At 40.2% G+C, this 25524-nt stretch overlaps 1 protein-coding gene across 16 annotated transcripts in view; it reads left to right on the top strand.

The window, feature by feature from the left end:
- The window catches only part of znf536 (zinc finger protein 536), a 597614-nt gene that overhangs the window by 166035 nt on the left and 406055 nt on the right, over positions 1 to 25524 (top strand). The window lies entirely within an intron of this gene.

The raw sequence follows: 25524 nt of genomic DNA, 5'->3' as shown, positions 1-25524 counted from the left end.
TCTCATTCTGTATGAAGTCATTGTTATCCAGAGTTCAAGTACTCAGATAATGGCATAGAAGAAAACAGACATATCATCAGCCTTTAGCCACAGTAATTCGGTTTATAGAAATCAACTCCCTTTTTATTTAATGCAGACTTCAGGAAGAATTATGGTTTATTCCTTTTGCGGACAGATGTCAAATTCTTTCTGAAAATGGTGTCATGTTTAACTTAGGATAATTGCACAAAATTGCCACAGTTTGCAGGCAAAATGGATTGACTGTGTATTGGTTCCTTTTATTCTGAACAAATTGTCTTAAACAGCCCATTCTAACATCAGGACTGGATTGTAAAAAAGAAAAACTGTTAGTTTCAAAACCGATTAGAAAGCCTAATGTCAAGAGAAACCACCATGCTGTCACTATAACACATTCCTCAGGAGTCATGAGTTTTGGATGTTTTAATGAGATTCATTATAAAGAGAATATCCCATAGGATGGGATTAAATGGGACGATCGAAAAAAAATTGCTTGGGAGGCAGATTCAGTCGTATTATTTTAAAAATAATGTCAAACTGTTGATTCATAAAAGTTTGAAATGTTTATTTTTTTAATGATTAAAACATTCTGGATTTCATTTCATTGTATTGTGATGTTTCTGTGACACAAAACATTATTATTTAATTCGTAGTGATCAAACTAGCAGATTTAATAATAATGTGCACTAATCACACATAAGATTCTAGGCAGCACTAAGCTCCTGCAGGGACTTAAATCTGTAACCACATAGCATGAGGTGAACATTAACCACAGAGCCACTGAGCTATGCTTCTTTTAAGAAATCAAAAGAATTTTGTGTGTCAATTGCTAGGGATTGAAAGTTACCACAGGAAGTTCTATTTGCATGGGGTGAGTTTTTTTCCCCACAAAGCTAAGTCATACTGTTAGGTTAGAATAATTTCTCAAGGAATAATACTCAAATTTGTCAGCATCTTAGTTCAAAATGTTCACCGTTAACTTTTGTGGAATAATTTCTGTTGCAAAATGGTATTGATAATAACTATATTATATATATATATAAGAAAATACAATCTTTCAGGACCTAAGTTGTAAAATACATGTTCTAAATGTAGAAGTTTTTCATTGCTATTTACCAATGCTTGGAGAGGAACAAAATGTTGTGCTGGTGTATTGTGCATGTAAGTTACTGACTTTGGAAATCTTGTATTGTAACAGTTATCCATCATATTTATTTACTTGACAGATCTTATTATTCTGACATCCTCATCTGATGACAGCTTCTACACCATAGGATGTCAGCAGATTCATTTCTATTTTAAACCATTTATAGGAAAGTGAATAATTTTTTTTTGTCAATATAACTAATGCTTTGAGAAATGTGGTCTTAATTTCTCGACATGTGATTTTTGTAGAAAGTAACAATGCATAATTTTAGACTAGAAATCTTGAAAGATGCCAATTTCTTCCTCTTTGTTTGGAAAAGTGTTAAATACTCTTTTTGCACAGCTTTTGCTAACGACTCAACAAGAGGTTGAAAATAACCTTATTGTGGTTGATTTCATGGTAAAAGAAAGTCATTAACAGAAATGACTGAAAACTGGCCAATTATATTACACTTACAATAATGATGCATTGGCGATGCCAAAACACATTTTGAACCAGTGGCATAAAGGATGGGCATGTTGTCCATACTTAGTGATTGCAATATTCTATCAAAATAATGTCTCAGAGTGTTCTCCAAGTCTGTTTCTCTGACCAACTATTGGAAATCTTGCTTTTGAAAAAGAAATAGGTTGTGCCGTTTGGGCAGGCTTAAATTTATTGTGGAGTAACGGAGCTTGGTAAATCTCTCATATTCTAGCTCAACTCAAACTTTACAACTCTGAGGACTTGGGAAAATAGCTAGGAAGTATACCATGACTAGAATAAGAACATTAACCCAAGACAAGTATAATATACTGTCCGGTTATATGGTTGGGTTGATGATTCTGAAATTTAACATTTAAACGAGAAATTAATCAATTATCTGGTAACAAATCAGTCTGTCTTATTATGCAGATGATGGATGCAGGTGTGAAAGAAGTGAGAAGTGATAACCATAGGTTTGATTTAAAGAAATTGAATTGATTTATTGTAGTCAAATGTTCCTAAGTACAGTGAAAAGCCTTGTTTTGCAAGCAGTGCAGGCAGATCATAGCAAACAAGGACATACAGAATCGTAGGATGCTTAGACTGAGTGAGACATGCAGGTCACAGGAGGTGCACAAAGAAAGATCAACATTATTTGAAGTTAGCGGGGTCGATTCAGCAGTCTAATAACGGCAGGAAAGAAGCTGTTCTTGAACCTGTTGATGTGTGCGTTCAAGCTTCTGTATCTTCTGCCAAGTGGGAGAGGTTGGAAGAGAACATTAACAGGGTTAGAGGGTCTTTGATGTTGTTGGCACCCTTACCATGGCAACAAGAAATGTAAATAAAGTCCATGATTAGGGGGTTGACTTCCAAGATAGTCTGGGCTGTGCACACAATACTTCTGTAGTTTCTGATGGCTCTGGGCAGAGCAATTGCCATACTAAGCTATTATGCACCTGGATATTTTGCTTTCTATGATCCATCTATAAAAGGTGGTGAAGGTCCTAATGGATAAGCTGTTTTTTTAAGCAACCGAAGGAAGAATAAGCATTGTTGTGCCCTCTTGACTGTTGCATCTACGTGGGAAGTCCAGGACAGATTGTCAATTATCGTCACTCCTAGGAGCTTGACACTCTTGACCCTCTCCATTTCAGCTCTTTTAATGTCCGTTAAAAGAAATGAGATTTTTTGCCACAAAAGGATGGGTGGGTTGGGAAGAATGGGAAAGCAATTTTTTTTTAAATTTCTCAAATTAAGGCCAACCCATTCACTTCTGACTTTAATGGAGAGAATTTTAGGAGCAAGTGAATCAATCTACTTTCAGGATGCGAGTTGATGATTCCATTTTAATTGCATTTTTATGTTATGATCGTTTAGGTTTCCAGGTCTCAGAAATGCTACCTGGTGAAACAGGTGACATTCCAGATCCCAAAGATTAGCACTGCATGCTATTACACTTCTGGTGAACATTAGCAGAGATTCCCCATGTCCAACATGCCGACTTCAATGCAATGTTTCCAGTCTTCAACCAACCCCCTCATCACTGTGATGTCTGACTCATCTCCAACTCCCAAACTGTCTAACTCATTCTTGACCCTGTGATGTCTGTCTCACTCCTACCCCTATGAGGTCTCCCTCATCATTAAAATAGTTGATTTGTCCCCACTGCAACAATGTCTGGACCTCCAATCCTTAAAATGCCCAACCCATTCATTCTCCAAATTCTTTGCAATGTCTGACCCTCCCTTTATGATACTTTACCCTCCCCATAATCTAAAATTCCCCAGAGAAGTCCCCAGAATGTCCAATTAGCCCCTGTGATGACTATCCTGAATCGACGACTCCCTCTTGATGTGCTCCAATGATGTGTGACTATCATTGACTAGCTGGTTATATAAAGACCTAACTGACCACTGCCTCAGAGTCATTTTGCCCCTGTCAGACAGCCAGCTTGTAAAACCGACTGGCTTTTCAGTGGCAAACCTATTGAAAAAATTGAAAAAACTCTCCTCTGGTTAATTTCTGAAGACACCCCTACTTCAAGAATTTGTGTCTGAAAATCCTGCCCCCTTCCCACTCTCACTTGGTTCGCTTTTTTTCATAAATTTTCCAGGGATGTGGAATTCACTGGCTGGGCCAGAATTTATTGCCCATCACTAATTGTCCTTGAGAAGGTGATGATGAGCTGCCTTACGGAACTGTTGCAGTCTGCTTGGTGTCAGGATCCTTGTTCCAAGATTTGACCCAGTGACAGAGAAATTGATGTAGTTCCAAGCCAGAATGGCATATGGCTTTGAGAGCAATTTGCACTTGGTGGCTTTCCCATCTATATACTGATCCTTTCCTCCTAGATGGCAGGGGTCATGCTTTTGGAAATCATCGCTACAGGATCCTTGATGACTTACAGTGCATCTTATCGATGGTACACACTGCTACAACTTACATTGGTGAATGTGGTGGATGGGGTGCCATTTGAGCAGCTACTTAGTATGTTGGAGATGCACTTATTCTAGCAACTGGAGAGAGTATTCCACTATACTCTTGACTTGTACCTTGTAGATAATGGAGGCTTTGAGGAGTCAGAAAGTGAATCACTTGTTGCAGAATTCCCAGCCACTGACTTTAACAGTTGGAATTTACTTGCAGGACAAAGAAAATAGCATTTGCATCAAGAAATCAACATATACTCAGAAGTAAAATCAGTTGCTTTATTTTGGAGATCACAGACATAAGTACAGGTAATGAATTTAAGAACATGGTATTGATTATACATATATGGACTGACTTGGAATTTTAACAAGGGTTGTCATGCAACTTAACATAATAAATATGCCAAAACATGGGAAAATGGCAAGATGGCAAAGGAAGGAAATTCCATGGCTCAAATCACCATGGGTAGATTCACAACTTACGATTAAGTGTAAACCTGCATTGTAGATCAGCTTGCATTTACAGAAACTGCCTGAATTTGCTTCCCTTACTTCAAACCTACCTCATGTTTTACATACAGCAATTGGGCAAAATCTGACCAGAGGTTGGAATATAACAGAAACAACATCAACTTCTAATTATGTAGCACCTTTTAATGTGATAATATCCGAAGGTACTGGAAAGCAAAATTTGTTATAAAGGAAACTAAAGAGATGCTTGGCAAGATTAGATTCCCTACAGTATGGAAACCGGCCCTTTGGCCCAACAAATCCACACTGACTCTCCAAAGAGAAACCCATTCAGATTCATTCCCCCACGCTATATTTACTCCTGCCTAATCCACCTAACACAATGGGCAATTTAACATGGCCAATTCACCTGACCTGCACATCTTTGGATTGGAGAGGAAACCCATGCAGACATGCGGAGAATGTACAAACTCCATACAGACAGTTACCCAAGGCTGCGAATTGAACCCAGGTCCTTGGTGCTGTGAGGCAGCAGTGCTAGTCACCGTGCCACTTAACCAATAAGGGTGGTTTTAAGGAGCATATTAAGATTAGATTAGATTACTTACAGTGTGGAAACAGGCCCTTCGGCCCAACAAGTCCACACCGCCCTGTCGAAGCGCAACCCACCCATACCCCTACATCTACACCTTACCTAGCACTATGGGCAATTTAGCATGGCCAATTCACCTGACCCTCACCCGGAGGAAACCCACGCAGACACGGGTGAATGTGCAAACTCCACACAGTCAGTCGCCTGAGGCGGGAATTGAATCCGGGTCTCTGGCGCTGTGAGGCAGCAGTGCTAACCACTGTGCCACCGTGCCGCCCAAGGAACGAAAGAGATAGAAAATCAGATTTGGGAAAGGAATTCCCAAGCTTGGGGCCGAAGTGACTAATGATGGAGCAATTAAAATTGGTGTGACTCTTAATGGTCAGAATTAGATGAACAGTTGTAAGAGGAGGATTATGCAGCTGGAGGATATTTCAAAGTTAGGGAGGGGTGAGATCTTGAATAATTGAAAATCAAAGTTACAAAATTGAGATTTTGATGAATCGGAAACCAGTGTAGGTCTGTGAGTAGGACTTGTTTCAAGTTGGGACATGGGCAGTGAAGTTTTGGATCAGTTCAAGCATGCAGTAGGCAGAAAGTGGAAAAGTTATTTGGAATAAACACATCCAGAGATAACAAAGGCATGACTGCGTGCTTAAATCTCAGATGCATGAAGTTGAGCAGAATTGGATGAAGTTATTGAGGTGCAAACAAGCAATTCTGAAGATTTGAAGGTAGCTATTTCAGTGCAAGTTCCTCCATTCTTTTATCATTCACTTGGCCAAACTGATGTGATCTTGTTTTAATGGAGGTGTAATGCAATCTTAGTAGAGATGTGAACACAAGTGGTAGCTGATTTTAGATTTAGATCTTAGACTTTATTGTCATGTGTACTCAAGTCCAGAAATACAGGAGTACAGTGAAAAGTGTACAATGTCACCACACATGGTGCCATCTTAGCTACCAAAGTACCTAAGTACAAAAAAACCGAGGTACAAAATGGTAAGACAAATGAGAGTTAAAAGGTCAAGCATTACTTCATACAATGAGTAGAAAGGTAAAGAAATAAAGTCATAGTTAACATTATAATTTTTCATACTTTCATACGAGGAAAATAAAGGAATAAGTTAAAAGTTCAATAGTCTTCGATGAATTCTCCGTTTATCTCACTCTCCGGGAGACCTCAGCTACCTGATCTCACAACTGCCACTGCAGATGCTGTCAGCACTGCTGAAACTGCTGCCTCTCCAATCTCCCTCTGTGGCTCAGGAACATGCCTGAGAAGGATCCAATCACATGCCGGGCTGAGATACCACCATAAGCCACCAAGAGACCAGGCTGAAATATGTCTCATCGGGCAATGAATACCAAGAGGGGGAAAACACTAAATCAGGGGAGAAAAGGGAAAAAGAGTGGAAAAAAGAGAAGGAAATGAGAAATAAACAGAAGGAGAGGAAGAGGTCCAGTTGGAACGTCCTTATTCTGCCACCATCTGGACTGGCCACCCACTCTAAAACCTGCCTTCCTTCATATTGAAGTCACAAGGGGAAAATCAGGTCACTTACACAATGGGTGGCCAAACAGATGCCACCTGTTTTGCACTTCTACACAGATGGAGTTTCTGTCTAACATTTTTGCGAAACTCTAAAAACCATAACAGACTAGAGAAAGATAGAGAAAGATGTTGCAGGTTCCAGGGTTTAGATCTTTCATTAAAAACAGGCAAGGCAATAAAAGAGGGGAGGTGTGGCCTTGTTAGTCAAGGATAGTATAATGGTGGCTGAGAGAACTTTTGATGAGGACTCGTCTACTGAGGTAGTGTGGGCTGAGGTTAGAAACAGGAGAGGAGAGGTCACACTGCTTGGAGTTTTTTATAGGCCTCTGCAGAGTTCCAGGGAGGTGGAAGAGAGGATTAGCAAAATTATTCTGGGTAGGAGTGAAAGGAACAGGGTGGTCATTATGGGGGGCTTTAACTTCCCCAACATTGACTGGAAATGCTATAACTCTAGTATGTCAGATGGATCAGTTTTTATCCAATGTGTACAGGAGGGTTTCCTGACACAGTATGTCGAAGGGCCAACAAGAGGGGAGGCCATACTGGATCTGGTGCTTGGTAATGAACCAGGCCAGGTGTTTGAGTTAGTTGTAGGTGAGCACTTTGGAGAGAGTGACCATAATTCAGTTACATTTAGTTTAACGATGGAAAGGGATAGGTACTTGCCACAGGTCAAGAGTTATCGATGGGGCAAGGGCAATTATAATGCGATTAGGCAAGAATTAGGATGCATAGAATGGGGTAGCAAAATGCAGGGGATGCAGATAATTGAAATGTGGAGCTGGTTTAAGGAACAGATATTGCATGTCCTTGATTGGTATGTCCCTGTCAGGCAGGGAGGAAGTGATAAGGTAAGGGAACCGTGGTTTACTACAGAAATTGCATCTCTTGTTAAGAACAAGAAGGAGGCTTATGTGTTGATGAGGCAAAATGGTTCAGAAGAGGCGTTGGAGAGTTACAGATCAACTAGCAAGGATTTAAAGAGAGAGTTAAGAAGAGCAAAGAGAGGACACGAACAGTCTTTAGCAAATAGAATAAAGGAGAACCCTAAAGCTTTCTATAGGTATGTGAGAAATAAAAGGATGATTAGGGTAGGAATAGGGCCAGTCAAAGACAGAAGTGGGAAGTTGAGTGTGGATCCTGTGGAGATTGGAGAGGTGCTAAATGAACATTTCTCATTGGTTTTCACTCAGGAAAAGGAGAATGTTGTAGAGGAGAAGAATGGGGTATGAGATATTAGACTAGAAAGGATCGAGGTTAGTTACAAACAGGTGTTATCAGTTCTAGAAGGAGTGAAAGTAGACAAGTCCCCGGGGCTGAATGGGATTTATCAGAGCACTCTCTGAGAAACTAGGGATGATATAGCAGAGCCTTTGGCTTTGATATTTGAGTTGTCATTGTCTACAGCTTTCGTACCAGAGGACTGGAGGATTGCAAATGTTGTGCCCTTGTTCAAGAAGGGCAGTAGAGATGACCCACGTAATTATAGACCAGTGAGCTTTACTTCTGTTGTAGGAAAGGTTTTGGAAAGGATTATAAGAGATAAGATTTATAATCATCTTGCAAGCAACAATTTGATTTCAGATAGTCAACATGGTTTCGCCGAGGGCAGGTCATGTCTCACAAACGTCATTGAGTTTTTTGAGAAGGTGACCAAGCATGTAGATGAGGGTAGAGCAGTTGACGTGGTATACATGGACTTCAGTAAAGCCTTTGATAGGGTTCCGCATGGTAGGCTGTTAGAGAAAATGCAGAGGCATGAAATTGAGGGTGATTTAGCAGTTTGGATTAGAAACTAGCTTTCTAAAAGAAGGCAGCAAGTGGTGGTTGATGGAAAATATTCAGCCTGGAGTCCGGTTACTAATGGTGTGCCACAAGGATCTGTTTTGGGACCACGGCTGTTTGTCATTTTTATAAATGACTTAGACGGAGGCATAGGTGGATGGATTTGTAAATTTGCAGATGACACTAAAGTCGGTAGAGTAGTGGACAGTTTGGAAGAATGTTACAGGTTGCAGGGGGACTTGGATAAACTGCAGAATTGGGCTGAGAGGTGGCAAATGGAGTTCAATGCAGCTAAATGTGAGGTGATGCACTTTGGGAAGAATAACAGGAAGGCAGAGTACTGGGTCAATGGAAAGATTCTTGGTAGTGTGGATGTGCAGAGGGATCTTGGAGTCCAGGTACATAGATCCCTGAAAGTTGTTACCCAGGTTGATAGTGCTGTTAAGAAGACATATGGTGTGTTAGGTTTCATTTGTAGAGGGAATGAGTTCCGGAGCTGCAATATCATGCTGCAACTATACAAAATGCTGGTGCGGCCACACTTTGAATATTGTGTACAGTTCTGGTCCCCATATTTTGGGAAGGATGTGGAAGCATTGGAAAAGGTGCAGAGGAGATTTACCAGGATGTTGCCTGGTCTGGAGGGAAGGTCTTATGAGGAAAGGCTGAGAGACTTGGGTCTGTTCTCATTGGAGAGAAGAAGGCTGAGAGGGGATTTGATAGAGACATACAAGATGATCAAAGGATTAGATAGGGTAGACAGTGAAAGTCTTTTTCCTAGGATGATGACGTCAGCATGTACAAGGAGGCATAACTACAAATTGAGGGGTGATAGATTTAAGACTGATGTCAGAGGCAGGTTCATTACGCAGAGAGTGGTAAGGGTGTGGAATGCCCTACCTGCTAATGTAGTCAACTCAGCCACATTAGGGAGATTTAAACAATTCTTAGATAAGCACTTGGATGATTTTGGGATAGTGTAGGGGGACGAGCTGAGAATAGTTCACAGGTCGGCACAACATCGAGAGCCGAAGGGCCTGTTCTGCGCTGTATTGTTCTATGTTCTGCGTTCTACGTTTTATGTTCTATGTTCTATGTTCAAAGACATTTACCATCTGCTCTGAAATGTACGTGTAATCACTAAATGATACCTGTCATTAGTTTATTGTGCAGGAGGGTAGAGTTGAGGTAGAAGACTAGCTCAGGTCTTGTTGTGTGGCAGAGTGTCAATAGTTTATCCATTGCTTAATCCTGTTGTTGGTGTGTCCTTAATAAGCCTTATTATCCTTCCATTGTAAAACAATTGTTTTGTTTTCAGAAGTAAAGCTGAAAGAACATATACAGCTCTTATCAAAAACAAAATAAAATTAGATAACTGGCAGTTCTGTAATTCTTGATATGGTCGATGGAAAATGTTCCCAGTTCTAGTGCTCATGAGAGACTTACTGCATTGACGTTACCCTCCTATACCCGGTGTATGTTTTGTTGTGGAGTTTCTTACATCATTCTTGCATACCATTCTCTTCCTGATTTTCCATGGTTAGAGGCCTCTGTTCATGATAATATTGTGCAGCATGCTTTAACATTTATTCACTGAATTAATCACTTCAGAAGTTGGCAAGTACTGTTTAAAAGTTTGAAAGGCCATTAACTCATTGAAAGGGAGAGGTTTTCCTTAATTTTTGGTCTGACCAACATCCTACTTTCTCACATATCTTACACAGCTTGCCTTCTTGGATGACAATCCTGACCTTCTCCATGCACCTGTATTAATGCACACTGCTATTCCTTTCTTTCCCCTGTGCTTAAGCTTCACATGAATATATGTCTATCATTTCAGCTATTTTTTTCTCTCAGAGGGTTGTGAATCTGTGGAATTCTTTATCATAAAGGGTTGTGGGGGCTGGCCGGTTGTTAAGTATATTCAACGCTGAGATAGACACATCTTTAACCAATAAGTGAGTCAAGGATTATAGGGGAAAAGGCAGCAAAGTAGAGTTGATGATTATCTAATCAGCCTTAATCTCACTGAATGGTCAAGCAGACTCAATGGAACAAATGGCCTGTTTCTACTCTGATGTTTTATAATCTCAAAGTGCTCTTAGCCATTCAATCTTTGCTGACTAGTATAAGCTTTCAGTTTTAGTATAATTGGAGTAAATATTTTTTGTACTCTATCTGTTGGATTATACCATTTTCTATAGAGAAAGCAGAATTGTGTACAGTACTCCAAGTTTGATCCAGCCAAGGTTCTTTCTGCTTTCTATCCTTCTTTTCATGATTTATTTATTGATTTATAAATCTGCATTGCTGCTTTGTGATTTATTTACCTATACCCTTCAGATCTCCCCTTTTCTTAACTCCATTAAACAGATCTCTTTATAAACTCCATTATAAAGATTATGTGGCTTTCTTATTTTTTTCTACCAAATGGTACCACTGTACATTTACCAACTTGAAGATTATTTGCCTGTTACACATCCATTTTGAAAGTCTTTCTATAATAATATTTTAGAGAACTCTTATCAAGGCCACAAGCTCTTCTTGTGTTCATGAAATCAATACTCACTCGACTTTCTCAGTGGAGAATGACTGGAATATATTGTTTTCAGTGCAAGATTGGAGCAGTCTGTATCAGTTCATAGAGACTTGACTACTCCAAAATGGGGGACTCCAAATAAATCTGCTGGTTTCTTCCAAGTTGTTCAGCTGTACTGTCATACTGTTTAGAGGCAACTTATTTTGCTTGGTTATGATCATTGTGCTGCTTTCAACTTTTTATTTTTGACTGGCTAGTTTTTTTCTGCTGGACTTTATAGATTCTTCACAAAGTTCTCCATGATAAGCCCTATCAATTTACTCCATGGAGGCGGGTATCCCATCACCAAGTCACCCTTTGTTAACACTTACACAGTACTTGTCACTGGCCTATCTTCTTCAGAGCCAGCTGTCAGAGTGAACAGAACCTCTGATACTCCTGTTTATATCTGTCAGCCAGGGCTCTCTGATTGGACCAGATCAACAGCACCAATCAGATAACTCATATTCTATGATGTTCACCCTGCTGACCTTGTTACAATCACTACAAGCTGAGGCAATGCAGAAACATCAATGCACATTGATATCGAGCTTATCTTATTTCCTTAATGGCAATAAGAATACTGTGATTGAAACTGTGATTTCTCCTATAAAAGGGGAACAATGGTAACTTGTTGTGCCATTTGTGAAGAAAGGCTTTCTCCTCAGACTCACCTCTTATAGAGAGGTTTTCTGATCATGGGCATTTTTTACTTAGCTCCATGTGGAGGCTGAAGTTACTGAATTGCAGTATGTCTTCTCTCTAAGCTATTTTATTCTTTGAATTTTGTACTTTCTAAGCTCCAAGCACTTGGCCTATCCTTTAGATCTGGCTGCATTGTCATATATTTCCCAGTAACTGTGCTGTTGGGCTTAAAGCAAGATAGTATGGTGGATCATGTTCAAAGGGGCTGAGATATGTTCAAAACTCAACTGGGTTCTATTGATATTGTAAGAATTTATTTTGTTTTAATGACATCCACTTGGACATAACTTGGAATTCAGTCAGGCCTGAGTTATAAAGAAAGGCTGGTAGGCTGGGACTTTTTTCACTGTGCATAGGATGTTGAAAGATGACCTTATAGAAGTTTAGAAATTCATGATGGGCACAGATAGGGTTAATGGTTGGTGTCTTTTCCTTAGGATGGGGGATTTCAAGACTAGGGATCACATTTTTAAGGTGAAGGAGAGAGATTTTAAAAAGACATGAGGGGCAAATTCTTTACACAGGAGGTGGTTAACATGTGGTATGAACTTCCTGAGTAAGTGGTGAATATTGGCACAATTAAAAGACATATGAATAAGTACATGAATAGGAAAGATTTGGAAGTATATGGGCCAGGAGCAGGCAGGTGAGATTAGTTTAATTTGGGATTATGTACGACATTAGCTGGTTGGACCGAAGGACCTGTTTCCATGCTGTGTGATTCTGTGACTTTGCTAGTATTATACAATTTCACATTATCCTCTGTGAATAAATCTGCACATTTTCCTTTTTTATTTATTTACATATTTTAACATGGAAGCTAGATGCCAAGAAGCAGTAAAAAGAGGAAATGTCAGCTTTTCTGACCTGCCTGTCTTGTTCACCTGCTAACTTACTGCTCCTTTCCCAGTAATACACAGAGGGAAATATGGCTCTAATCTACTATAATTGTAAAATGGATTCTGGCAGACCATTTCGGTTGTAATTGAATCCTGATAAATACATAATAATTGTACTAAAATGTCATGCTTGAACTAGAACTTTTATACAATGAGAGCGAATTATACTGACACATTGCAATTCTGTGCTTGGATGAAAATCATGCTTTGAACTGGCCCTTGCTTATTCTGCTGCAGGTAGAGGTGACAGCAGTTACCTTCCACATGCTTCTGCCTGTCGTCTCTTGTTAGTGAGTGGCCTAGGTCTCAGTTCCAAACGCTATGTAGAATATTGTGTTAGCTACCGTTCCAGTTAATACAGAGTAAAGATAGAAAGAGTCAAGTACACGTGAGTCTGAAGTTACAGGATCATAAAAAATGGACTTGGGTGTAGGGCTGGAGAAGACTGTACAGGTGGGAAGGGAAAGGGTATGGATGGATCTGGAACAAAGCAAGCATTTTCAGATGGGATTTAGAATAGGAAGTTAGTGTATGGCAGTAGTAAGCAAGCCAGACTGATCATGGATGGGTATAAATGAAATAAAACAAAGAACTGGAGATCTGACACATACACACACAAACAGGAATTTCTGGAGAAACCCAGCAGGTCAGGCAGTGTTAGTGGAGAGAAAGCAGAGTTAACTTTTTGAATCTGTGATCTGATATCTGCAGAAGGGTCACTGGACTCGAAATGTTAACTGTGTTTCTCTCCACAGATGCTGCCAGACCTGTTGAGTTTCTCCCGCAATTTCTGTTTTTTGTTTTTCAGATCATGGAAGGGTGGACAGGTTGTAGGGTTAATCAAACTGAAGTTTATGCAGGATGAATCTCAGGAAAAATGGCAATCGGTATGGAGTGTCATTGTCAGCACGTGTGTTGAGATATGTTGCTGAAGTGGAAGTCAATAGCAAGGAATAGGATATGAGGAAACTGTCTATGGCCAAACACATTACTAAAGTTGAGTACCATCTAGTTCAGCCTGAGTGTCAACTGGATTAAAGAACAGAGTTCACGTGATATTCATTATAGTTGTGTCCACTTGGACCATCTGAGAATCGTTGTTTAGATTCACCACCTCCAAACCATCTTCTTGGTATTAATCCAAGGTACTGATACCAAGTGAGAAAAAATCGCCACACAATATCTTCAGCAGAAAGTGGATTCAGTGTTCATATACAGAATCAGTTGATTATATAGTACTTGATAGTTAGTTAAATTAATTCTGAGATACATGCCAGCCTGTAATAAGATTTCAGCTTAAAGAGCTAAGGGCATTGGAATGGTGCTTCGGCCAGCAAGTCTATACTGATCTGCTACTTTAATTCCATTTTCCAGGATATAGCCCATAGCTTTGAATATCATGACATTATAAGTGCCCATCTATGTACTTTTTAAAAGTTGAGATTTCCTGTCTCCCATACTGCACATTCCAGATGATTACTACCCTCTGGGTGAAAAAGGATTCCCTCAAATCCTGACTAAACCACCAGTCTTTTACCTTAAAAATTATGCCCTCTTGACATTGACCCTTTCACTAAAGGGAACAGCCATTTCCTATCCATCTGTCCATGCCCCTCATAATCGTATACACCTCAATCAGGTGCCCCTCAGCTATAAAGAAAACAATCTAAGCTTATCTAGTCTTTCTTTATAGTTAAACTGCTCCATCCCAAGCAACATCCTGGTGAATCTCCTCTGCATCCCTTCCAGTGCAATCACAGCCTTCCTATTGTGTGGTGACCAGAAATCCACACAGTACTCCAGCTGTGACCTAGCCAAACTTCTGTATAGCTCCAAGACAATCTCCCTGCTCATATAATCTTTGCTGTGACTGATAAAGGCACATGTCCTGTATGCCGCCTTAACTACCCTATTAATCTGTCTGGCCACATTTAGGAATTTGTGGACAATGACCCCAAGATTCTTCTCTTCCTCTTAGCTTCTTACCTTCCTACCATTCATTGAACACTCTTTTGTCCTATTACTTCTTCCAAAGTGCATCACCTCACTCTTTTCAGGGTTAACATTGATCTGCATATCTGACCAGCTTCTTCTATATTTCGCGTAACCTAAGACTTTCTTCCTCACTATTAACCATAGTGTCAATATTTGTGTCATTCACAAACTTACTTATCATCCATTCCCCCTCCCATCACCCTCAATCCCTACATTGTCATCTATATTATTTCTATATATTATGAACAATAAGGGACACAACACTATGCTGTGGTAAACCACTGGAAACTGTACTCCAGTCACATAAGCAGCCTTCTACCATTACCCTCAGTCTCATACCACAAAGCTAACTTTGGATCCAATTTGCCAAGTTATCCTGGATACCATGTATACCTTCTTTATCAGTCTTCCATGTGTCATCTTTTCAAAGACTTTGATGAAATCCATATAGACTACATCAACCGCATACCTGATCACCTCCTTCCAGAACTCAATCAATATTTATTTGGCATCGTCATCCTCTGACAAAGTTGTATTGATTATTGCTGATTGTACTTAAAAGCAAGTATGTGTTACTGTTGTTAATACATTCTGGCACACTGGAAAAGACTGGGACAACACATACTGAAAATCCTCCATATCCTGATAGGCAGAACTTATCTTATCATGTTAGTTCGATCTTTCAGGTGCTCATTGCTTTATATTGTATCAGACACATGGGTGTGCAGCTATTTGACTGAAGTTAAATAAACGAATCCAGCTGGAGAAAATTCTGGCTAATTCATATCCTGATGTTAGAGGATCCAGAGATAGTAATGGAATTGAGTGGGGTGTTTTCAAAATATGTGTGGAAACTGAAGTCATGCTTGCAACTCATACCTTTTCTAACTGGCATTGTCTGATAGGTTTGTGTAAAGTAAATGAAACAGCATGGTGGCACGGTTCACTGATGTGATTTGATTTGAGTTTCTGCCCATGGTGAGTTTCTGGTCTCAGCTGTGCCAGTAGAGGAATAGCTGAAGGGAGACTAAGCAGTTCTCCATTGGGATGAAGGGAGAAGATTGGTGTTTGTGTCACCTGCGTCCATGCCACACGCCAGAACCCTCTGAACAGCTGGCACAAGATTGGTGTTTGCAGAGGCTTGGGTGCAGTTTGCTTGCCTGCTGTCTTGATTTGGGCCACCATAAGAAAGGTAAAGATTTAAAATGAAAATCAGGTGGAACAAGGAAATAAAACAAAATGACAGTTTTTAAGTAAAAAAAAATTGAATTTGAGTTTTCAAAAACATATTTATACAGGATTGACAATATTGCATAATAGAGTAAATGAGAAAATACTTTCCAGTGATAGGAAAGTTAGTAGTTAAGGGAAATAGGTTTAAAATAATTGGTAAAAGGGAAAAAAGACACTAGAGAGGGAGGAACTTTTTTCACAGTGAGTTATGATCTGGGACTACTGGCTGAATGGTTGATAGAGGCAGATTCATTCATAACTTTGAAAGGAAATTGATAAAGACTTGAAGCAGAAAAAAAGTGCTAGAGCTATGAAAAAAGGGCAGGGGAATAGGACTAATTGGATAACTCTTCGAAAGAGTCAGCACAGGCATAAGAGACCAAATGGTCTCTTTCCCTGCTGTATCATTCTGTGATTCTTTGATGTAAAAAGTGAAAAAAAAACTGTTTCTGAAAGTGAAATCAAGTTATTGCATATGGCCAATAGAAATTGCATCAACTTTACATTTTACTGTTTACATCATTGGTGCAGCTGCATGGCATGAAAGTGATGTGACTAGAACTGTTCCAGGATGAATGCTTGAATGATCGATCTTTTATCCATTTATTGTATTTTTTGATAGGCTTGTTTGAAGAGATTCCATAATCCTATTTACAGTAAAAAGTTTTGCTAAAATACCCTTTCCAAACATTAACCTTTAACAATGAGCTCTGTTATATTTATAACATTAAGGCATGCGTTTAATGTAATTTCTTTCAAGAGGGATGGGATTCTTAATGACATTTTAAATGCAATTTCAATATTTTGTGGTATATTTTGAAATGTTTAGTTTCTTGTTACCAGAAGAAAACATGTTAATTACTAAAATGATAAATTAAGTGAATTTTGCACTTTGTTAGAAATAAATTCTGCTTCATTCATCATCATCAAGGTATGATGAATAAGTTCAGCAAGTTAATGGGTGAAATCACAAGGGATATAATTCCCACATCTTGTGTTCTCTGTAAAGCACCCTCACATACTTCTTCTGCCATTAATGCAGTCACATTTCTACTGTCCCTTGGGTAAAGGAAAAAGTTTTCTGTTAATAGTTCCACATTCATTTTCAGTTAGAAATTTGAGAATCATTCAGTTAAGTTTCAAATTCTGATTCAATTACAAGAAGACCTTCACTAATCATAGCATAATGGTTGCATTATGGGATTTATAATCCAAAGGTGTGGACGAATGGTCTGAAGCCATGGGTTTAAACAGCACCAGGGCAGCTAGCTAATCTCCTTTAAGATGGGAATCTTCCCAATAACCTTGTAAGGCCTATTTGTGACCCACAGCAATTGGATGACTCCTCGCGGCCTTTGAAATATCCTAATAAGCTATTCATTAAGGGCATGTATTGGGCAATACTTGCTAGTTGTTAGTGATGTGAGTGGAAAAATACATCAGATAACAATTCCGCTGTTGGTGAATTCTGCCAGAATGCTGAAGTCAAAACTCCACTGACTTGAACAGCAGGTCAAGGTAGGACTTCTTGAAGCAATGACTGCTTTCAAGGTTAAGTTTCTGTACACTTTGACTGTTAAAGGCAAGAAATAGGAGCAGGAGCATGGCTTGCTCCAACTTCAAGCTTGCTCCATCATTTAATAAGATCATGGCTGATTTGATTGTGGTCCTAACTCCACTTTTGTTGTCTAAGCTCAATAACCTTTGACTGCGTTGCAGATCAAAAATGTAACTTGGCCTTGAATATATTCAGTGACACAGCTCCACTGCTGCAACAGGTAGAGAATTCCAAAAATTTATAACTTTATGCAAGAGAAGTTCCTTTTGCCATGACTCACTGGGGTTGCGTGCTGAAAATCAAGCTCTGCTTTGTCTCGACTCATCACATAAGGTAAACATTTTAATAAATGGGCAAAGGTTCTTCAATTTATCTGTGTTCGAGATGAAGATTGACAGAAAGTACACAATCTATACCAAACAAAGCTTCTATTCTTTACAGGTATACTGCATCTAGCTACAGGTAAACAGTTATGAAAAGTTGGCAAATTAATTAAAACTATCATCCTCTGTTACACTCCCAAGTGGTCAGACAGACATAGACAATAAAAAAATGGGTGCTATGATTGAAGACAACATGGGGAAAGCAACTCTCTTGTCATTGTTCACAGGAGTTGTTGAGATGATTCTTAAGATTCCTGTCCTGGTCAGAATTCTATATTTCAGGGAAAGGAGTAGAGCATTAGTCATTGGAATTCCACAGTTAGGGGGACAGAAAGGAGATTCCGTGGGAACAAGAGAGACTCGTGGCTGGTGTGTGGCCTTCCAGGTACCAGGGGCTGTAATGTCTTAGATCGTGTTTTCAGGATCCTTAAGGGGGAGGGGGAGCAGACCCAAGTTGTAGTCCACAAAGGCACCAATGACATAGGTAGGAAAAGGGATCGGGATGTAAGGCAGATAGGATAGAAACTTAGAGCTAGAACAAACAGAGTTGTTATCTCTGGTTTGTACTCATACCACGTGCTAATAGGGAGAGAGAGAAGAGAGAGCAATTGAACACGTTGCTACAGGGATGGTGGAGGAGGGAGGGATTCAGGTACCTGGGCTCATTGGGGTAGGTGGGACCTCTACAAACAGGATGGTCTACACCTGAACCAGAGGGGTTCTAGTATCCTAGGGGGGGAATATGCTAATGCTCTTCAGGATGGATTTAAATTAATTCAGCAGGGGCATGGGAACCTGAATTGTAGCTCCAGTGTACAGGAGGTTGAGAGTAGTGAGGTCATATATAAGGTTTCAAGGTTGCAAGAGTATACCGGCAGGCAGAAAGATGGTGTGAAGTGTGTCTACTTCGATGCCAGGAGCATCCGGAATAAGGGGAGTGTACTTGCAGCATGGGTTGATACCTGGGACTTCGATGTTGTGGCTATTTCAGAGACATGGACAGAGCAGGGATAGGAATGGTTGCTGCAGGTTCTGGGGTTGATAAATTTAATGGATCTAGTCTGAGCTCCATGATTTCTCAGGATTCTGTAACAAGGTGATATAAAAGTTTTGCTGCCAATATATCATTGCTGCTGCAGCCAGCAGTTGGAAGGTAGATTTTTTTTTAAAGTATCTTTCCATGGCATATGGATTGTCAAACTGTAAACAGGGTTCAAATATCCACATTGGAGGGGTGACAGCAAAGAGGAGGAGGCCCACCAAGGATCTTGCTGTCTTTTCTGTTCCTGTCTGCAGGCAGCTTAGCCCCACTTAATGACTTTGGAATTTGTCATGTGCACTGAAGCAAACATTCAGCAATCTTAGAAACTGTGGTTTTAAATCACTGGAACGTTGCCTCAGTCTTTTCAAAATCTGATCAGTGGTTTATAGGCAGTGAATTTTTGATATAAAGCATAACTGCAGCACAGCTACCATCGCTAATTTCAGATGCCCAATCTATATAAAGACTAAAATTGGTCTCAGTTGTTACAGTCTCTTTCTTGTAAGTTCCAATTATTTCATAAAAATATATACTGTTTCATAATGATGTACTGTTTGGGAGTGGGAGCTGGGTACTGCTAGGGGAAACAATAGCCAAAAGCATTCTAAAGAAATGGCATAATTTCAATGTTTCAGTTAAACTTCTGTACCTCAGGCTCCAAGGCTTTGTGACATTGCAGTTCTCCTCGATAGGATAATGTGGAAGAATACATTTTTTTTCTGTTGTAACATTAGGTTTTGTAATGCCTTATTTCCTGGAAGAAGAAATATTGTTTTCTCTGAAGAGGATTACATTTGTTTTTAATCCATGGTCTTGAGGAATTCATCTTCAATCTATTCTAACATTCTCTAGATGATCAGCTGCCACGGCATCATGAAATGCACCAGACTGAGCAGCTACAGAACTCACTTCTACCCTTGATATAAATATAACACATTTATCATTAACTGTACATTTGTAACTATCACCCATGAGTGGCAGTATCTTGTTTATTTGAGACTAAGTGTGAAATTAAGGAAATTCTCCTTGGGGTTGGGTTGAGTTTTCTTGTGCAATTATGTACTTCTTAAATAATTTTATGTTTATGCACAGGTAAAATGGTAAATTTTATGGGCAGGTGGGCAGAAAGGTTCACCCATCATTAGGATCTTCTGAGTTCCAATTTCCAGGCACCACATTTCAAAGGCACCAGGCAATCTCAAACTCAGGAATATCACTCAAGTCTATTCATCACTCCACCTATCCCTGGAGCATTGGAAAGGTAGCACCAAAGTTCAATGGCACCTTCCTAGAGATTCTGAAGAAGAGTCATGCAAGACTTGAAATGTTTTATATGTGTTCCTCTCTCCACATATGCTGCAGAACTGCTGTATTTCTCCACCATTTTCTGTATTTCTTTCAGACTTTCAACATTTGCAATATTTTGTTTTTACTACTGTCACACACAAGACTGGGAGCCAGGCTTCTTCATCAGATGTCTTGTACAAAAATAACACTTCATTGCAGCTACAAAAAAGTTGCACTACTTGCATTACACTGTTACTGCCTCTCATACATCTTCCAAGGGTTCACTTGACACACAGAAAAGACATAGAACACCAGAAGCTCACTGATCTTCTGTAACAACTAAGAGAGCTTATACATCTGATATCTTTCCACCAAAGGTGGCATGGGAAAAGACACCATCACAAATCATGACTTCAGTTCAGTACCTCACAGATAACTCAGGCACATACATCAAATGCCTTTTTGCTGTGCACCAATGCTCGCTCTGTGAGAATAATGAATCATCTTGCAATCAGAACCATTTAAATCCTAAATTTCCCCATATTCTCTTCTCCTTATAGTAGTACAGATGGACATTCACAGCTCTGTGGACTAAATCTCTGTATCTATCAATGCAGGGAAAATACTCATATACCCTTTCAAGTGTCTCTTAATACTTTTCTCCTGCTAAGAAAAACATACCCTACCTTATGGTTGTGTACAGGTGGGGGCAGGTTAGGAGAATGGTGACGCTTGACATAAAGCTTCGAACATCTGACAGAGTGCCATAAAGCTTCTAACTCCTATTGAGGAGCAGACTATTGAGCTGGCAGGAGAATGGGAGATAGGATACAGCCATCTAGCAGCAATACCGTTACAAAGCTGTGGGCAAGAGTGATGGCCTGCACCACTAACAAACCTTTTTTTTTCTATGCAGTCCCCTGATCCATCTTCTAAGCCAATAACACTTGCAAGCCAAGATCAAAGGAAGAACAGCCCAAACCCTCAGGCCCACCACTATTGGCATAGAGATGCACCATCAATGCATTATTCCTCACTCTCTAGCAGTGCAGGAAACATTCACGTTTGTGTAATGTACCCAGAATAGACACTGGGTCACATTCTGGTGAACATACCACTGACATGGGCCTGCAGCTAGTGGAGGAAGAAATGACTTGGTCCTTTGGAACTCATGACTGAACCCACTACAGCTGATGGGCCTCTGGTCTCAGCCCATAATGAGCTGACAGAATTGTATAAACAAGCTGGGGAATGTCTGGTAGAGCTGCCAGAGATAATGTACAGTCTGAAATCAAATGCTGTAGAGTCTGTCCAGGTTCTGTCTAATGGCGTGGGCTCTGGCATGCATGTGTGTGGATGTATTCATGGACCAGGTGCTGGTCACAGAGAGTCGAGTCTGTAATCCATACCTACCAGATATGCACTGGGATATTTGATCCATGGCTCAAAATATATATGTGTTCTTTCACTGGCTGTGTAAGACACCTAGGACATTGATCCCTGTCCTGGTGTTCTATTCCCTCAATGGGTGAGGGAGGTTCCATTACACACAGAGAGCAGGGTGGGGTGGGTAGGGGGTTGGGACAGACAGTTGCCCAGGGATTGCCATCATAGGACACCCTACAGGTGTACTGCCAAACCACTTCCCAACCAGCAGGGAGCCATCTGCTTCCAGGCTGAGAAGGTTTCAGGTGCATTTGTATACAAGATGCCCATCAGGAGAGAGCTGTCTAAACCTTGGACCACCATAGTACATCTAGCAAAGACATCTGATATAAGCTGGCAAAGCAGAAAGCAGGTTTTCTCAAGTTCAGCAGGGCACCAAACTCGACTGATAGGAATAAGATTAAGAAGCATTGGTGCAACATTGTGTAAGTTCTGTACTGCCTCACATATAGATCTAGCACTTTGTACAATTATCCTGTGATCTATGTCAATCTGTTAAAACTTCTGACCATTAATGCTTTCATCATGGACTATCCTGAGGGGCCTTGATTACATTCCACACTTTGCAGAAATCACAAAGGCTCTCATTCTCTGCTGGCCTCTGGACCATATCCTCTGGAAAGTGAGGTCTTAGGCTAGACTATTATGTTTTGTGAGTCAACCAACCTGGTTTAGTCCCTTCATATCTCCAGTGATGGAAGAGATGCAAATGAATCACAAGCACAGTCCCTATTATAATCCAGCGTCACTCCATATAGATGCACTGGCCAGGAAACTGAACAAGAAGTTATTAGTGGAAAGGAAATAAATTAGTTTGCAATTTATGTGAAACAAAGTAGTTTAATGTTTTAAAGTCATAAACCAAGTATTCCCTTGAGAGCAGAAGTACCTCTTTCCCACAACTGGCTCATAATTCTGAGTGTCCATATGTATTGATGCAAAGTCATTTGCTCTCAAGTCTAGAAACTACCAGATTCTCTCATGCCTTTCTTTCTCTTCTTACTAATACTCAGGCTTTCTTAGCATTCTGATCATCAGCGTTAGCTCCCTAAATGTCTCATGAGATGCCCTTCCCTTCCTTATCTGAGGAGACAGACGACCGGTCTATCTTTTCTTCTTTCACGTCATCGTCGAGTGATGTTGGGCAAGGCACAGCAAACAATCAATCCCAGCCCAACAAGCATTGGAGTGCTCCTCCTGAGTGGCCCACACACATCTTCAGAATGGCAATTGTCTGTTCAATCACAGTCCTAATGGATGCATGTTCTGGATTGTAGTGCTGATCAGCATTAGTCTGAGGGTTACACACTGTGGTCATTAGCTATGCCTCTTGGGCATATTCACAATCACCCATGAACCAACATTGGAGGTGACTGCGTATGTGTGTGTGTGTGTGTGTGTGTGTGTGTGTGTGTGTGTGTGTGTGCGCGCACACATGGGCATGTGGGGGAGGGGGCGGTCACTGCAAAAAGCCTGGGAGATGCTCAGAATGCATAGCTTCAAGAATTCTTGCAGTCACAGAGAAGCAGGACATTGAGATACTGAAATCCCCCTCTGTTCAGGAATCTGGCTGGAGGACGTAAGGGAGTTCTGAGCAAAGTGAGTACTGTCCCATCTACCTAAAGGAGCCCAGTGTTGGCTACAAATCCCATATTTTGGGCCCCTTGGTTGTCTGGGTCCACGGTGAACTTGGCAAACCATATTGCTTTCTTGTAAAGGGTTTTGATGAGCTCCAGATTACACTTGTGTCCTGCTGATTGGGTGATGCCACCCGTGTTCTGAACTGAAGTTTGAAAGGAGTCAGTCATGAGAAAGTTCAATACCACGGTGATAATCAGAATCACATGTATTGTGCTTCCTCCCAGGCCGCGTGGCTGCAGATCTGCCTGCAGGAGGCAGCAGATGTAGGTGACGGCTTCCTGAGCCATATGAGCACTGCCTTATACTCATTTGCAGGTAACTGCAATACTTTCAAGATATCTTCACTCCATATACTGCTCAAAGGTGCTGAAGACTCTCAATTCTCTCTTTAAGCTTACATCATCAAGACAGCATTTACTAGTAGAATAGGGCAACACTTTTTCCAATCTTGGCAACAACCATCCTTAAACTTCTTTGGCTGAGAATGCCAATTAAATGTCTGATTTTCCTAGCCATGTGTTGGTTTTTTTGCATGGTTGCAAGTATAAGCATAGCTGATGAGAGAGTGAATCCACTGCCCCAAACCTGCCAAAGCTACTTCACTGCAATGTTTATTCCTATATATGCACACTGCTTCAGAATTATGCACCATCATCAGAATGGAAAACCAGTCTAACATGTCAAAGTGATGTGTAGTTTTGAAGGTAAATATGTGCTTTTGAGGGCTGGACATTAAGCAATGTCAGCCTTTATAATTTACTTTTAAATTAATTTTAAAGTTTTCTAAATGTTTAGAGTGGGAAGATTACATGAAGTAAGCAAATGAAGAGATGATACACACTCTGTGAGCAATTAATGGAGTAATGAGATACCTAAAGTAAGTCTGATAGCTGGAACAAAAATGGACATTTAGCTGCAAGATGAAGTAGTGAGCAGTAGTTACCTTTACTTCTCAGGGAATGGAATTGCATCATTTGGGTGGTGGGAGTGATGACCAGACTATGTTGACTTACTGTGGCAACACTGGCTGGATGAACAAGTAAACAGCATGGTATGCAGCAGCCTCATATTTGGAGTGTCTCTTGGGATTTTTTTCTACATAAATGTGGATACAGCAGATGGCCCAAGATTGCATCCTGTTAAAAAGTTGCTTGTTAATTTATTTAAAATCTCGTGCTCACCTTTGTCAAACCCTCAAACAATATAAAGACGTTCAGTTTCACCTTGCACATACCTGTACTTAGGGAGAGAACATATTTCAAGACACAATTAAAAGCCTTAACAGAATTTACAACCCTCAAGGGAAAAATATCTTAAAGTCCTTAATAAAGCAACTGTAACTGCATGTTGTATGTTCACTCACTGACGCCAGGTTCATATGCAAAGAGTACATTATATTGCTGTATTGATACTCCTTCAACTCCTCGCATCTCAAAATTACTTTTCAGCGTTCAGTGTAAAATGGTACATTTAAGCCTGCAATGACCTGCAAAAGTGTTTCTCTGATGAATGATGTCTGGAAAATTCGCATCACCCGTGACATACCAAAATAGTTTTCATGAGGTCAGTGATTTGCACACTTGGCTAACCATTGATTTGTGCAACTCACCTCAGGTAACTGACCTTAGGAGCAGGTAGAACACCTGACCCTCCTGCCCATTTCACTGGATTAAATGCAATTAAAATATCGCCTTGAAATGTCAATGTTGACAATCAGGAATACCTTTGCCATATGCAATATAATCTGTTGACAAAAATGGGGCATTAATGCATTGGATTTAAGTGTTATCTAACCAACTACTCAACAGTTCCATCTCAAGTTTGTGACAAATCACATCATTTTAATTCTGCTGGACTCAGATTGACTAAGCACCATGGCAGCAAGCAAAAAACCCAGAGATGCAGCCAGATCCACTCCATGAGCTGGGTGCATATTTCTAAGAGCACGCTGTCCTTGCTGCAGCATTACAATGATAGATGCCAATGCAGCTTCTGGTGGAGCATTGAAATGCTGAAGCATCCTCTAAACATGCTATAAGGATTCTTTTTTTTTCTTTTTTATTGTTCATCGAGTAAGTGCAACAACACAAAAAGTAAATATGCTGGAACTGCTCAGCAATGCTGGCAGGTTATATTGGAGAGGGAAACAGAGTCAATGGTGTTTTATCAAGTCTGAGTCAAAGTGAATGTTACACTTAGAACTAAAATTTCAATGAATTGAATAAAAGTAACCACTTCAATCCTTCACATCTTTAAACAATAGTCCAGTCAGCAATCAATCAATCTGAACTAATT

This window comes from Chiloscyllium punctatum, chromosome 26 (assembly GCF_047496795.1).
Source record: "Chiloscyllium punctatum isolate Juve2018m chromosome 26, sChiPun1.3, whole genome shotgun sequence".
NCBI classification, from domain to species: Eukaryota; Metazoa; Chordata; class Chondrichthyes; order Orectolobiformes; family Hemiscylliidae; genus Chiloscyllium; species Chiloscyllium punctatum.
Note: the sequence above shows the minus strand (reverse complement) of the source record. Positions and strands in the feature narration are given on the sequence as shown.